Raw genomic sequence first — 14,021 nt, forward strand, 5'->3', positions numbered from 1 at the left:
TTGGGAGAGATGGCTGATTCTAAGTCTAAGCAGAAAACATACAAGATAAGGCTTGTTTAAAATGTACAGGTCTTCTCTGTGTGGTGCTGTGCTCAGCCGTGTCTGACTCTTTGCGACCCCACGGACAGTAGCCCACTAGGCTCCTCGGTCCATGGGATTTTCCAGGCAAGAATACTGGAGTGGGTTGTCATTTCCTCCTCCAGGGGGTCTTCCTGACCTAGGGATCAAACCTGCGTCTACATGTGTCTCCTGCATTGCAGGCAGGTTCTTTTCCACTAAGCCACCAGGGAGTATAGTGTTCCCTAGTCATGCCTAAAATATTCAGGAATCAAGTGGAAGAGACTGGCACTGGTCAAAACGGGAAGCATCAGTCAGAATATTAATGGCAATGAATTGAAACACACGTTTGAAAATCCATGAATTCATAGTAATGCTAAAAACTAGACTCTGTTCACTGTTGGAGGATGGTAGGAAAGCAATTCATTGTTTTGAAATGGTATATGGAGGAGAGCAGACAATTGTCTTAGGTGTGAGACAGTAGAGAAATAGTATCTGATTCTATCATTCTTCCTTTATTTATAAGCTAGAATGCTTCCATGAAGGAGAAGACGATAGAATCAGATATCACTATTTTGAAACATCTTTCAAAAGATTCAGGCATTGACCATCTGCAGCATCTAATATGGAAAGAGACAGACATCACATGCCTCCTGTTGGAAGACTATCCACCACTGAAACCAAACCTGAAAAGTATTAAGCTCTAGATTACCGATTTACAGGGAAAATGCGGACAGATCCTGTATAGGTTAGCAGCAAATTCTAGGTTGTGGTTAAATCTGCAGAATAAAGAACCCAGTGTCTTCAACAAACAAATTACAAGAAAAAAAACCAAAAAAGATTTAAGCAGTTGAAAGTCAAAGCAACTAGTTTCAACAGATGAACCTCATTTGAACCCTGATTCAAACTGTTTTCCTAAAAATTTATTTATGACAATTTTTAGACAATTGGGAAATTTTTAAAAGATATTTGTTTTATATCAGAGCACAGTTGATTACAGGTGTACAGCAAAGTGATTTGTGATTCAGTTATACCCATAGAAGTAGCCTTTTTTTTTTCAAATTCTGTTCCCACTTAGGTTATTATAGAATCTTAAGCCAAGTTTCCTGTGCTATATAATAGGTCCTTGTTGGTTATCCATTTTAAATATACTAATGTGTACCTGTCAATCCCAAACTCCCAATCTATCTGTCCTCTCTCCTCATTTTTCCCTCTGGTAACTGTAAGTTCCTGTCTGTGAGTGTTTCTGTTTTGTAAATAAGTTCATTTCTATCATTTAAAAAATATTTTGTATATTAGCAGTATCATATTTAAGAAACAAGTGGAAAATTTGAACACTAGGAATTACTGGCTATGATACAAAAAGAGTTCTTTTTTGATTTACGATAACTTTTACAGATGAAATAGTATGATATCTTGGATTTGCTTCAAAATAATAGAAGATGGGCTAAATGGAAGAGTGTGGGAAATGGAACCAGTTTGGTTATTGTTGGGGTTGGCAGATTGATGGGTGTGTGGTAGTTCATGATACTAATCTACCTACTTTGGTGTATGTTCAAAGGTCTCTAAAATTAAAAAAAAACAAAAACAAACAAAAGATTTATAACAGTGTTATGTAAGAAAAACAAACATATAAACAAAACAAAACAGTTTAGGTAAAGGATCCATAGCTAAGAACAATAAGCTCACCTTTCTTGTTTCCTTCTCAACATACTCATAACTAGATTTTCTATAACATAGTAATTTGCCTTCATAGGTGTTCTACAGGATGAGACACTCAAATCACCATCCAAAAATGAAGCAGAAATTTAAGCCTTATGAAAACCCAAGGAGAAAGAATTGGATACAGAAATAATTATGGGTGAGGCATGAGAGTAGCTGAACTGGCATCAGAGGCCCACCAGCTGCAGGGAGGACCAAGCTGCAGAGGTGCTTATGACCGCACTGGGGGTGGAAGTGGTGTGTCTGTGGGTTTCAGCCCTGCCTGCATGGGCGAGTCACCTGGAAGGCTCTGGAAACACAGGGATGCCCAGGATTCTACCCTAGCCCCATTAAATCTCTGCAGGAGGCCTGCGGTTTCAGTGATTGCCAAGCCCTGACCCAGCCCCCCCGCCCAGGTGACTGATCCTGACACACAGCCAGAGAGAGAGAGGACTGTAGCCAGTTTACTCATATTTAAATAGCTGGGTAAACCTGCTGGGAAATGCTGGTGGCAGCCACTGCCAGATAAATGACAAAGTGAGTTGGTAAGTGAAACACTGGGCGTCAACATCATTCTGTTTGCTGTGAGTCACCTGAGGCCGTTTGGAGCCACTGTGTCCAACCTGAGTTGCTTCTCTCTGGGTCTTAGGTGTGGCTGAGATCCAAGGAGGCCACAGGTTGGCTCCTGTTGGCAACACGTATGTAGCAAGAGCCTAGGATCAACAGCTAGCCAGCAGAAGTTGTGGTCAGGATCAAGTTGGGGGAGGAAAGTTTGGGGGTCCACAAAGGTGGCCTCCTGATGCATGCTGGACTGTGAGTCAACCCCAGGAACACCCAGTGGCTGAGCGGGCAGTGCCAAGCCCAGACTCCATCTCCATGGCAACAAAATCCCTTCCGCAGGATCTAGGGCTGGTGCTGAATGGCGACTTTCATCAGGGCCACCGTAGAAAGTTAAACTGGCTAACTGACAGGGAACCAAGAGTTTAAAGTCAGTGTGTCAGAAGCCACGGCCCCCTGGCAATTGAGGCAGGCAGTTTCTAAGCAATTATGGTTCATTATGGGCTTCCCTGGCGACTCAGCCAGTAAAGAATCTGCCTGCAATGCAGAGTGCCTGGGTTTGATCCCTGGGTTGAGAAGGTCCCCTGGAGAAGGGAATGGCAACCCACTCCAGTATTCTTGCCTGGAGAATTCCATGGACAGAGGAGCCTGGTAGGCTATAGTCCATGGGGTTGCAAAGTCAGACAGGACTGAGTGACTAACACCTTCAAGGGAAAATGTGATTTGAGTTTCCAAAATTCCATTCCCAGGTATTCACTGTGGTGCAGACCAAGGTCCTCTCACCACAGCCTCCCCACCGGATAGAGGTGGCTGGACATCTCCCCAGCCTGTGTGGGTGCTGCCTAGCCTCCCTCTGATCCAGCAGGAGCCTGTCACTCTCAGCCCAGAGGGGCACCCCACTCCCACACAGGGACCATGACTCAGCCGACCTCCTACCACACCCTCATTCTGCTCTGGGTGTGACCCACCCTTTGACCTTCCCTTTGCCTCAGCCCCACCCACGTGTACCTGCTCTGACTGCTGGCCAGCTCAGCATTGCTCATGGCCCCTAGCCCTGAAATCCTTCTGGTTTGGTCTCTCCCAAGAACATCCCTTCTCAGGCAGTCCTATTCGTTATGTCCTGGCCTTCCTGGGCCCTTCCCCTCTCTGGCCCTGGCCTTAGGGGTCCTGGCATCTCTCACCTGCTGCCAGGTAACAAGAAGGCAGGAATCTGGATCGCATCACTGGACAATGATAAGTTTAAGACTTTTCAATTCAGTTGCTCAGTCGTGTCTGACTCTTTGCGACCCCATGAATCGCAGTACGCCAGGCCTCCCTGTCCATCACCAATTCCCGGAGTTCACTCAAACTCACGTGCATTGGGTCAGTGATGCCATCCAGTCATCTCATCCTGTGTCATCCCCTTCTCCTCCTGCCCCCAATCCCTCCCAGCATCAGGGTCTTTTCCAATCAAGTCAACTCTTCGCATGAGGTGGCCAAAGTACTAGAGTTTCAGCTTCAGCATCAGTCCTTCCAATGAACACACAGGACTGATCTCCTTTAGGATGGACTGGTTGGATCTCCTTGCAGTCCAAGGGACTCTCAAGAGTCTTCTCCAACACCACAGTTCAAAAGCATCAATTCTTCAGTGTTCAGCTTTCTTCACAGTCCAACTCTCACATCCATACATGACCACTGGAAAAACCATAGCCTTGACTAGACGGACCTTTGTTGGCAAAGTAATGTCTCTGCTTTTTATTATGCTATCTAGGTTGGTCATAACTTTCCTTCCAAGGAGTAAGCGTCTTTTAATTTCATGGCTGCAGTCACCATCTGCAGTGATTTTGAAGCCCAAAAATATAAAGCCTGACACTGTTTCCACTGTTTCCCCGTCTATATCCCATGAAGTGACGGGACCAGATGCCATGATCTTCGTTTTCTGAATGTTGAGCTTTAAGCCAATTTTTTCCCTCTCCTCTTTCACTTTCATCAAGAGGCTCTTTAGTTCCTCTTCACTTTCTGCCATAAGGGTGGTGTCATCTGCATATCTGAGGTTATTGATATTTCTCCCGGCAATCTTGATTCCAGCTTGTGCTTCTTTCAGCCCAGCGTTTCTCATGATGTACTCTGCATAGAAGTTAAATAAGCAGGGTGACAATATACAGCCTTGACGTGCTCCTTTTCCTATTTGGAACCAGTCTGTTGTTCCATGTCCTTAAGGAGCATCAAACTTTGGTGCAGCAGGGTCCACGTGGGGCTGGAGGAAGGCAGTGTGAGATGTAGGTGTGAGGGCGAGATCTGTGGCCTCTGGAATCAGGACAGTTCCCTGGGGGATGTGGGACTTGAAGCAGGTACGGAGGACAGGCTGTGTGTGAGTCTGGGGGTGAGAAGTGGAGGGATTGGGCAGCAGGAACAAGTCACCTCCCTTACTCTAGCTGGCAAGCCCCAACCTGTCCTGGCCTTCCGCCACCTCTCACCCCTCATCGGCTACCACTTCCCATCCTCTCTTGGCTCAGAATGTCCCTGTCCCATCTTCACCCTGTCCCCTCTGCCTAGAATAATGCCGGCATGCAGGAGGTGGATCAGGGTTGTTGTTCTAGGGTGCTGAGCGGAAGTTCCTCTGAGGAGGTGACTTGTGGGTACCCTTGACCTATTGGAGAAAGCCATGCAGATACATGCATGTGTACACGCATGTCTTCACCATGTCTTGATTTCCTACAAATGGTGCTCCATGAGGCTCCCAGCCCCCTGCGGAGAGGTACCCAGGGCTTTAAGGCAGCCCCAGGTGTGGGCATGCAGACCTGGTCGGCTGGGGGAGTCCGGCTCAGGCTGCCAGGAACCACTTTCCTATTCCCACCTCAGACAGAGGGCAATGTCAAAGGCTGGTGGGCAGAGGCCAAGCCCCCAGCATTCACGTGTTCTATTATCACCCGGCCGGAAGCAGCATCCTCAGGGCAAGAAGGTGAACGGCAGAACACGCCCCCCTTCTCCGAAGCCCCCCTCGCTTCCCCTCGCCCAGCTTTTCTGCGAGAAGCACTGAGACCCATAAGAGAGCTACCCCGGCTCCAGGACGGAGTGCACTTTCCTGGGCAGCTTCCTTCCCATGTCAGGGACTGAAGTTTAAAGGACAAGGGAGGTCAGGGAATAAATGACTGTGACTAAGGCAGGGACCTCAAGGTTCCCTTTGCATAGACTGGTAATAGGCCTCTCGCTTCTGCCACGGGCTGTGATACAGTCCACCCGCCCAGAACATGACACTGGGAGAAATTTCAAGCGCCACTGAAATTAGTAGATGTTACTGTCTTCATGCACACTGTTTAGCTAAAAGCGGATTCGTTCCCGGCAAGGGAATGATAGCAACCTGACCCCGCGCATCACTCGGCGCCAAGCACTGTCTCGGTGTCCAGCCCCAGCGGAGGGAGGGAGCCGGGCTCGCAGGGTGCAGTTCCCGCCAGGCCCACTGGGTGGCGCAGGCACCGCACTCCGTAGGGAGCTGACCACCAGAGGCCGGGGGGCTGACTTCGAAGGAAAGGGTCCCCAGAGGAGGAGGGCCCCTCCATCTGTCACAGAGGACCCTGGCCTCGCAGCTCCGACCTGGGAGATCCGCTGCAACCTCATCCAAGCTCGGTTCCGACAGAGGGCTTCCCTTTGCTTTCCAGAAACTTCTCTCCTGGGGATTCTCATCTCACAGAGCAGGCTCCAAGGCAAGGGCTTGGCCACAGATGTGCTGGAGCCCAGGAAAGAAAGTGGGGGTGGAGGGGGTGCAGGGAGGAGGGGAGCTCTTACAAAGTGAAATAAGGCCCAATGGTCGATGCCAGACCTGGGGTCAGCCTTCTTGGTTTGGTAGTAAACCAACCTGCCGCATCCTGATCTCCTGCAGATATTGGGGGGTTGGGGGGAATAGGGGAATGAGATGCTGTCCTGGGAGATGGGAATGGAGAGGGGAGATGGAGGCAGAGAAGCGGAGAGTAGCCAGACTAGACACCTTGTCAAGTAGGGCCCAGGCCAGCTAGAATGAGGGGTGTGGGGGGGTCCTCCTGAGTACAGTTGTTTGGCATTTTCTTCCAAGGTTCTCAGATGCTTGTGGAAACCTGCTGTCTCCCCTTCTTCTGACTTGATCCTTCTTCTGCCTCTGGGCAATGCCCCATTTGCCCAGTTCGAATCTGCCTTTTGTTTGTGAGAAGAAAAAGAGATGAGCACTGGAGCTTTCTGGGGAGAGTGGAGCCGGGAGAGCCAAGAAGTGGAGCTGGAACAGGTACCTGGGGATTGATGCACGCCTTGAGTGTAGGTCTTAGGGCCCTAACCCACCTTCTGCTTCTTTGGCACATCCGCACCACCCCTGGGATGTTTCTCCACATGTAGCAGGGCCTTCCTTCAAGTTCATTGTCCAACTACGTCCGAGAGAGCTGAAGAGCAACGTCAGGATAACGTGCCTCTGAGCTATTTGTATAAAATGCAGATTCCACCTTCTTGTTTCTAAAGATTCTAATTCGAGAAGATGAGGATGGGGCCCAGGAATCTGCATTTTAACAGACACTGGAAGAGAATCCCAGGCATGGTGGCTAGGTTCCACTTGGAGCAATACCAGCGGAAGCTTTGGGGCACTACGTTTCACTGAGAGAAGCCTGCAGCCAGCAGCTCCTCCTTCCTTTCTGAGCATCTCCTCTGGCTTGGTGTGACTTCAGGGTCAGCAACTCTAGAGCATTTCTTCCCCTGCGCTCAGCCTCTTCAGCTTTCCCAGGCCTGGTTTTACTTATTTTTCTTTCTCCCGACCTCACTGGAACATTGAGCTCCATTCTTTTAGTAGGTAAGCTCTTTATTAACATCAGCCTAGAATTTTGGGAAGCCTCAAACAGTTGTGCAGCATTGGATAAATCCTGTAAGAAATGAAATTATCATTTGCCAGCCATTATTATGGAACCTGCATTCTGCAACCATGTAATTTTCTTTTCTTAAATGATTCTGATTTGAGTCTAAAACACCTCCCTTCCCTTCCCACCCCCATTCCTCTGAGCTGAACCTCCCGAACTCTAGATGGTTGCACTGTCAATCACAATTTCTTTCATTCTTTTTATTCTTCATGGAATGAGAGAGGCACAAACAATGTTTTTAAATAAAATTTAAGAAAATGTCTACATGTCCTTATCTCCTGGAAGAACTTTAAGTAACTACATTTCCCTGGGGTTTACTTTCCTGCCTGGCTCAACCTGCTATCATAAAAATAGAAAGTTGGCAGACAAATACACAGAGTCCACAGAGTTGGGTATTTCCTTATTGCATTTTTAAGAGCAGTATTTTGTAATTGCTGTGATAATACAAGGGATGATATTTCTGAGAGTAAGCCCAGAGCACATTCCCTGCTGGTGTCTGCCCTCTAATAACCCCATGCGATGATGGCGACGCAGTACCAGTAGGGGATCATCACAGAACATTAATAAGGAGGAAGCTGAGAGCTGGCGCCAGGAGCGCTGCAGAGACAGAAAGCAGTAACTAGGCCAGGCAGGCCCGTCATTTTTGCACTTTGAGCAAGAAGTGAGAAATGGAAAACATTTTCTCTACCTTCCCAGCACTGATGTCTTTGAGCTGTGGTGCTGGTGAAGAGTCCTGTGGACTGCAAGGAGATCAAACCAGTCAATCCTAGGAATTCAACCTTGAGTATTCATTGGAAGAGTGGGCTGAGGTGGAAGCTCCAATACTCTGGCCATGTGATACAAACAGCTTACTCACTGGAAAAGACCCTGATGCTGGGAAAGATGGAAGGCAGGAGAAGAGGGTGACAGAGGATGAGATGGTTGGATGGCATCATCAACTTAATGGACATGAGTTTGAACAAACTCTGGAAGATAGTGAAGGACAGGGAACCCTGGCGTGCTGCAGTTCATGGGGTTGCAAAGAGTCGGACACGACTGAGCAACTGAACAACAACACCACCTTCCCAGCAAATATGGTGCCTGGCTCAGAATTTCCTCTGACTTTGTGTCCCCAAGACACTGGCTGCCCAATTACATGGAGCCAGATCCAAAGAGAAACTGTTCAAGAGAGTTCAGGAGAATGACTGTTCCCTCAGTTCTGTGAGGACACATGGGTTCTGGCTGAGATGAGAGCTTTGAGAGGGTCATAACTGAGCTCCAGATGCATCTAGAACCCTCTCAAAATATCACTTTTCTAAAATGTTTTGTCACTTTCTAAAAATTATATTTTCAAGTTAGATTCCACAATGTGTTTTCCACTATTTATTGGGTCTTTAAGAAAGAGATAATGCATTTCCTTGCTGGGCAGAAGGGTGCTAGACTTGCAGGAATCTTCTGGGTTGTAGCTACAGAAACATCAGTTCAGCTTATTTGCTAACCAGGGACAACTTGCTCTGCAGCAGCCATGGAGGCCCCAGGGACCCCATGGGCTGTGCAGGGCCTCTAGCCCAGGACTAGAACGGGAGCACACCCGGGTCCTCCAGGGAGCCGCTGGGCTGCAGGTCACTGACTGCAAGATTTGTTTGACCATGCAAGTGCCTGGGCTGTGTTTCCACTTCTCACATTTGCTTATTCTCCCTGAGAGGGGTCCATGTCATTGTCTGTTTACAGAGCAGGAAAGCAAGGCTGAGGGAGGGTAACAGCTGGCCGAGTCACAATCCCCCATGAATGTGCTGCCGCCTACCTGGGCATCCTCGGTGCCTAGAACACCCAGGGTATATGCAGTGAAGGACAGAAGAGGGGCTCAGGGATCAAGCCCAGCTGCTGTGATTCACAAACCAGAGTCTTTCCACCTCATCAAAATGCCAGGAAAATGATCTTTGGCTTTTCCACTGAAGACCCAAGGAATCCACGTCCCCGCCTTTTCTGCTCTGATTCTGGAGCTGCGAAAGCCAGTCACCATTTCCTGCCTTAAAACCAAAGAATAAATTTTACAGTTATAAATATGAACATCACAAAGGACACGCTCTGGCTCATGGGGAGAATAAGGTGCTACAGAGCCTTGAGATGTATTTCATAAGTCACCACCAGGCCATCTCAAAATGGCATTTGGGAGACAGAGAAAATGAAAGTGTTCCCACTCTGGTTTGTTACTTGTAACACCAAGCAGAGGACTGGGGGATGATCCTGGGCCAAATTTGGAGGGCTGGGAGGAACGCGCCTATGTCATGTAGACATAATCCAGACAAGCTCGTTTCAGACAGAACATTTTGCCTCTGGAAATCCTGAAACCTTCCTAGCCCTTGAATGTGGTAGAGTTCATCTGAACATTTTAGAAGCCATTTAAGCACACGCGGAGGCGAGGAGTGGGAGTGGTGGTCTTAAGGAGTGGTCTCTTGAGCTTCCCTGGTGGCTCAGACGGTAAAGAATCTGCCTGCAATGCGGAAGACCTGGGTTCAATCCCTGGGTTAGGGAGATATCCTGGAGAAGGAAATGGCCACCCACCCCAGTAGTCTTGCCTGGTAAATCCCATGGACAGAGGAGGCTGGCGGGCTACAGTCCATCCGGTCACAAAAGAGTAAGACACAACTTAGAGACGAAACAGCAACAAACCCCATTTTGAGGGCCAAAAATGAGATGGGCAGGAAACCGAGGTCTTGCCAGAGTGGTTTTACAGACAGAAACGCAAAGAGAAAAAATGTCCCGAGAGAATACATGATATGACTGATGGTGACACGAAGTGAAAAGGCCGTCATAAATTCTTATAAAAAATATAGCGGACAGATGGTCCCTAGATGCTTGAGATCGTGTTCAGGTCTTACCTCTTCCAGGGAGGTGCTTGTGGCAACACCAGCATCTAAGATCTTCCCCTTCTTTAACCTCATCTGAAGTTTTATAACAAGCAGAATACACCACAGTATTAAATATATATATATATATATATATAGCCTTATCTGGAGTTGACTGGACTCCTTTCTCTAGTATCCGCTTTGGGGTGGAAACCACTTCCTCAATGAGACGAATGATGCCTCGTTAGCACTGCCTTTCGATCCAGGCAAGAGGAAGCCTGTTCCTGGTGCAGCACTTTCATGGGTTAAGTCCATATTCTGACTTCTGGAATATTCCCCAGGTGCTCAGGGCCACATAGGCCCCTCTTCACATCTGTCTCTCCTGGACAGACAACACTGCTAGTCCCTGAATGGCCAAGGGGGAGCTATTTGTAGTGAGCCTGCTTGCACACAGAGCTGGAAGTCCACCAGCCCCATGTGAGAGCTTTCATGGTGCCAGAGCCTGCTGGGAAGAAACGGGGGTTGGACTGTGGGCTGGGCTCTGGGACCATCTCCCTGCACCACCGCTTTCTAGTACAGAATTCTGAGGATGCCAGAAATTCTCCATGTGAACTGGACTTTCCAGCCTCATGTTGCTCTGAGGAACTTAAGGCAATGATATAGGGGCACTTCACAGATATAGAGGTTGCCTGGCTGGCAGTGGGAGGGGTGAGGAGAGGTCTCTGGTAACAAGGCTGGAGGCTTGCCTGGATGTCTTCTTCTAGGCTCCTCGCCTGCTCGAGGCAGCCCAGGCATGTCTTAGCTAACTCAGTTCCTGAAAGTTCTGTTTAATTTTCGTCTTGCTATTGCTATCACGTCTCTGGAACTAAGAAATGAGTCACCAAAATAATGAAATGCCTGGCTAAGCTTGAACACACCACCAGGGGACTTTCTAAATAAATAGGTTATGAAAAAGTGGAAACTGCAGGTCCCCATAATGAATTCAAAGACTCTGTTCCAAGACGGAAATAATGTTAAATAAGGGAGTTTAAAGCAAAGAAGGTAATTAGGAGAGAATGGCGGCTGACATTGAACTGAGACTGTACCAGGGCTCCATCTCAAAAACAAATGGGCCTCATTTGTAGCAGCAGTTCTGTGTGTTGCTCTGTTGATTTAAAACACAGCATAACTTCTCTCTTTTGTGGGCCACTCACCTAAAATGTGGGTAACTGGACTTGGTCGGGCTAGACCGACATTTTCTTCTACTACACTTAAAAGATTTACTAAGAAAATTCAATGGACAACTAGGCATTCAAGGAGAAATTTAGGTTTAATTAAGAAAGCAGCTCTTTAAAGGACTTTAGCAGAATAATTGTTGGTATGCAAATGGTACTATGAACTACAAATGAGTCATCCACTCTTTGAAGGAGGCTGAACGGGATCTCTTCTTGGAAGGACTTGGGACAGTTTTGTTGAACAATAGCAAGTTCCATGTCATTCTCATCAAGCAATAATGACAGTCCTCTTCAGCCTAAGGACAATCAGGTAATATCTTTTAGGTGATTACTACAAAATAGGCCTTTGGTTGAATGCTTTCCAAGCAGTTGGCCCTCACAACAAGCCTATGAAATGTTGGTTACTAGTATTATGGCCATTTGGCAGATGAGGAGACTGAGGCTTTGGGAGGCCACGGGCCATGCCCAAGTTAGCCACCTAAATACTAGGTTTCTAAAGATGGGTACAGTCAACTCTCTGCCTTTAGGAAGTTTACTGTCTAGCTTTTTTTTTTTTAAAGATTTATGTATTTGTTTTAGTTTTTGGCTGTACTGGCCTTCATTGCTGCTCATGGGGTTTTCTCTAGTTGCGACGAGTGGGGGCTGCGCTTCTTCGTGGTGCAAGGGCTTCTCATTGTGGTGCTTGTTTTGTTGAGCACAGGCTCTAGGGCACATGCGCTCAGTAGTTGAGACTCCCAGGCCCAGAGCACAGGCTCAGTAGTTGTGGCTCATGGGCTTAATTGCTCCACAGCCTGTGGGACCTTCCTGGACTAGGGATCGAACCCCTGTTTCCTGCATTGGCAGGCAGATTCTTAACCACTGGACCACCAGCGAAGCTCTGTGTGTGCACACATGCTCAGTTGCTTAGTCTTTTCCAATCTTGGAAGCCCTGGTATTTTTAAAATGTTGTAAATTTTCTAATCTTAATAAGCTCAGACCAGCTTTGTCTTCCAACTGATTTGAATTGTGTACGTCTCACTAAAGTAAGTAAAACAATATGAGATATTTTTCTAACCAATTAACTATTGTCATGGATTATAAGAGAAGTGAAGGGAAACCTGAGTGATGAAATATCCAGTCTGCACTTGGGAAGCAACTGCCTGAAAAATATTCTCATTTCTAGATTGGCACGTGGTATGTATTATGCCTGAACAGAGACAAAAACAGTGCTGATTTTGTAACAAAACCTCAGGGAAGCTATTAACAAGTTGGCATTTCTAATTCATGTGGAAATGTTCATTTTATTTATCAGAGAACTGCAGCAGTGGTGTTCATTTAATTAAGAATCTGGTGCCGTGGAAGGGCAATTTTGTGAAGTGTAATGTTGCAAACAAACATGAATTCACATTCAGTCATGAGTTTAAGGGTCAGCTCATTTTCCTGTGACCCACTCATTTTACACAGTTTGAGAGTTGCTTAACAAAAAAATAATATCATTATGTTGTATCATTTTATAAGATTTTTTTAAAGGCAAATCCATCTAACTAGTAACTTATTAGGCTCCGAAAGAGCCAGAAAAAACCATGCTTCCAACTTTTGACAACAGCCTAAGGAAACTATCTCTGTTTATTAGAAAGCAGGTGAACAGCTAGCTGCTTTCTCAACTGTAAATAAAGCGTTGGCGTATTCTAATCTATGTGATAGGCATTATAAAATCAAGAAGTGAGAAGGCAGGTTTGAATGAAGAGTCTGAGAAAAGCAGAGGATGGGAATCAGATGGAGACTGGAAGGGGACAAAAAGACTGGAAACGGTGGCAGGGGAGAGCACCCCCTCTCCGCGTCTAACACCCGCACCTTCTCCAAGAAACGCTGCTCACCTGTCATAGCTGTAGGCCATCTCCATGTAGGCCACAATAGGAACCTCCAGGATCCAGGTGCCTGCCAGTGGGTGTGCCACTCCCACAGCCCAGCCTCCCTAGGCCGCCCCACCCCCAGGTCTGCATCCACTGTTTACTGTTGAGCACTGGCTAAGCACCAGGTGCTGGGGTGTGTCACACCTACGAACAAGGAGAACGGGTCCCTGGGCTCTAAAGCCAATGTTCTGGTCAGAGGAGACAGTCGTAAACAAGTAGATAAGTAATTGTGAAAGATGGAGGTGACTATTTGTGCTGTGATGAAAATAAAGCAAGGTAAAGGGGTTGAGTGTGATGGAGGGACATAGCGGATGCAGAAAGGCCTCTCTGAGGTCGTGGCATCTTAGCAGGGAAGAAGCCAGCCATGGGGGGCTCCAGAGGGGGTGGGGTGGGGGGAGCATCCCAGAGGGAGCAGGTGCCAGGGCCCTAGGGCAGGAAGGAGTTTGTTTTATCTGAGGACGAGTAAGAAGGTACCAATGTAGCTGAACCATAGGAAGGGAGAAAATAGGAGATGAGGTGGGAAATCACAGAGGCCAAATCCTGTGGTCATCTAGGCCAGGGCTAAACTCTGGGATTCTCTTCTAAGTGGAATGGGAAATGACTGAAAGATCTCTAGTAGGGAAGTGATGATGGATTTCCATTTTTCTAATGTTGCTTGTTGGAGCTTGGGTCATAGGAAGATGAGAGTAAGGAGGTGCGTAAAGAGAGTGACCAGTCACAGCATCCATCTTCTCCCCTAGAGGTGAGTGCAGGAGTGGGTCTGTGACCCTGCTGGGGCCTGGAGGCCTGTCCATGGGATGTTTCTGTGGAAGTGAGTATGGCAGATTCTCTCTCCTGTCTTTGGTGTTGAGCCACAACTTCCACCCTTTGGAGAAGCCAGAGAAAGTGACAAAGGGCTAAGAGAAGGATGGGAATACCTGC

Source organism: Capra hircus, chromosome 16, assembly GCF_001704415.2.
Source record: "Capra hircus breed San Clemente chromosome 16, ASM170441v1, whole genome shotgun sequence".
Classification (NCBI taxonomy): Eukaryota; Metazoa; Chordata; class Mammalia; order Artiodactyla; family Bovidae; genus Capra; species Capra hircus.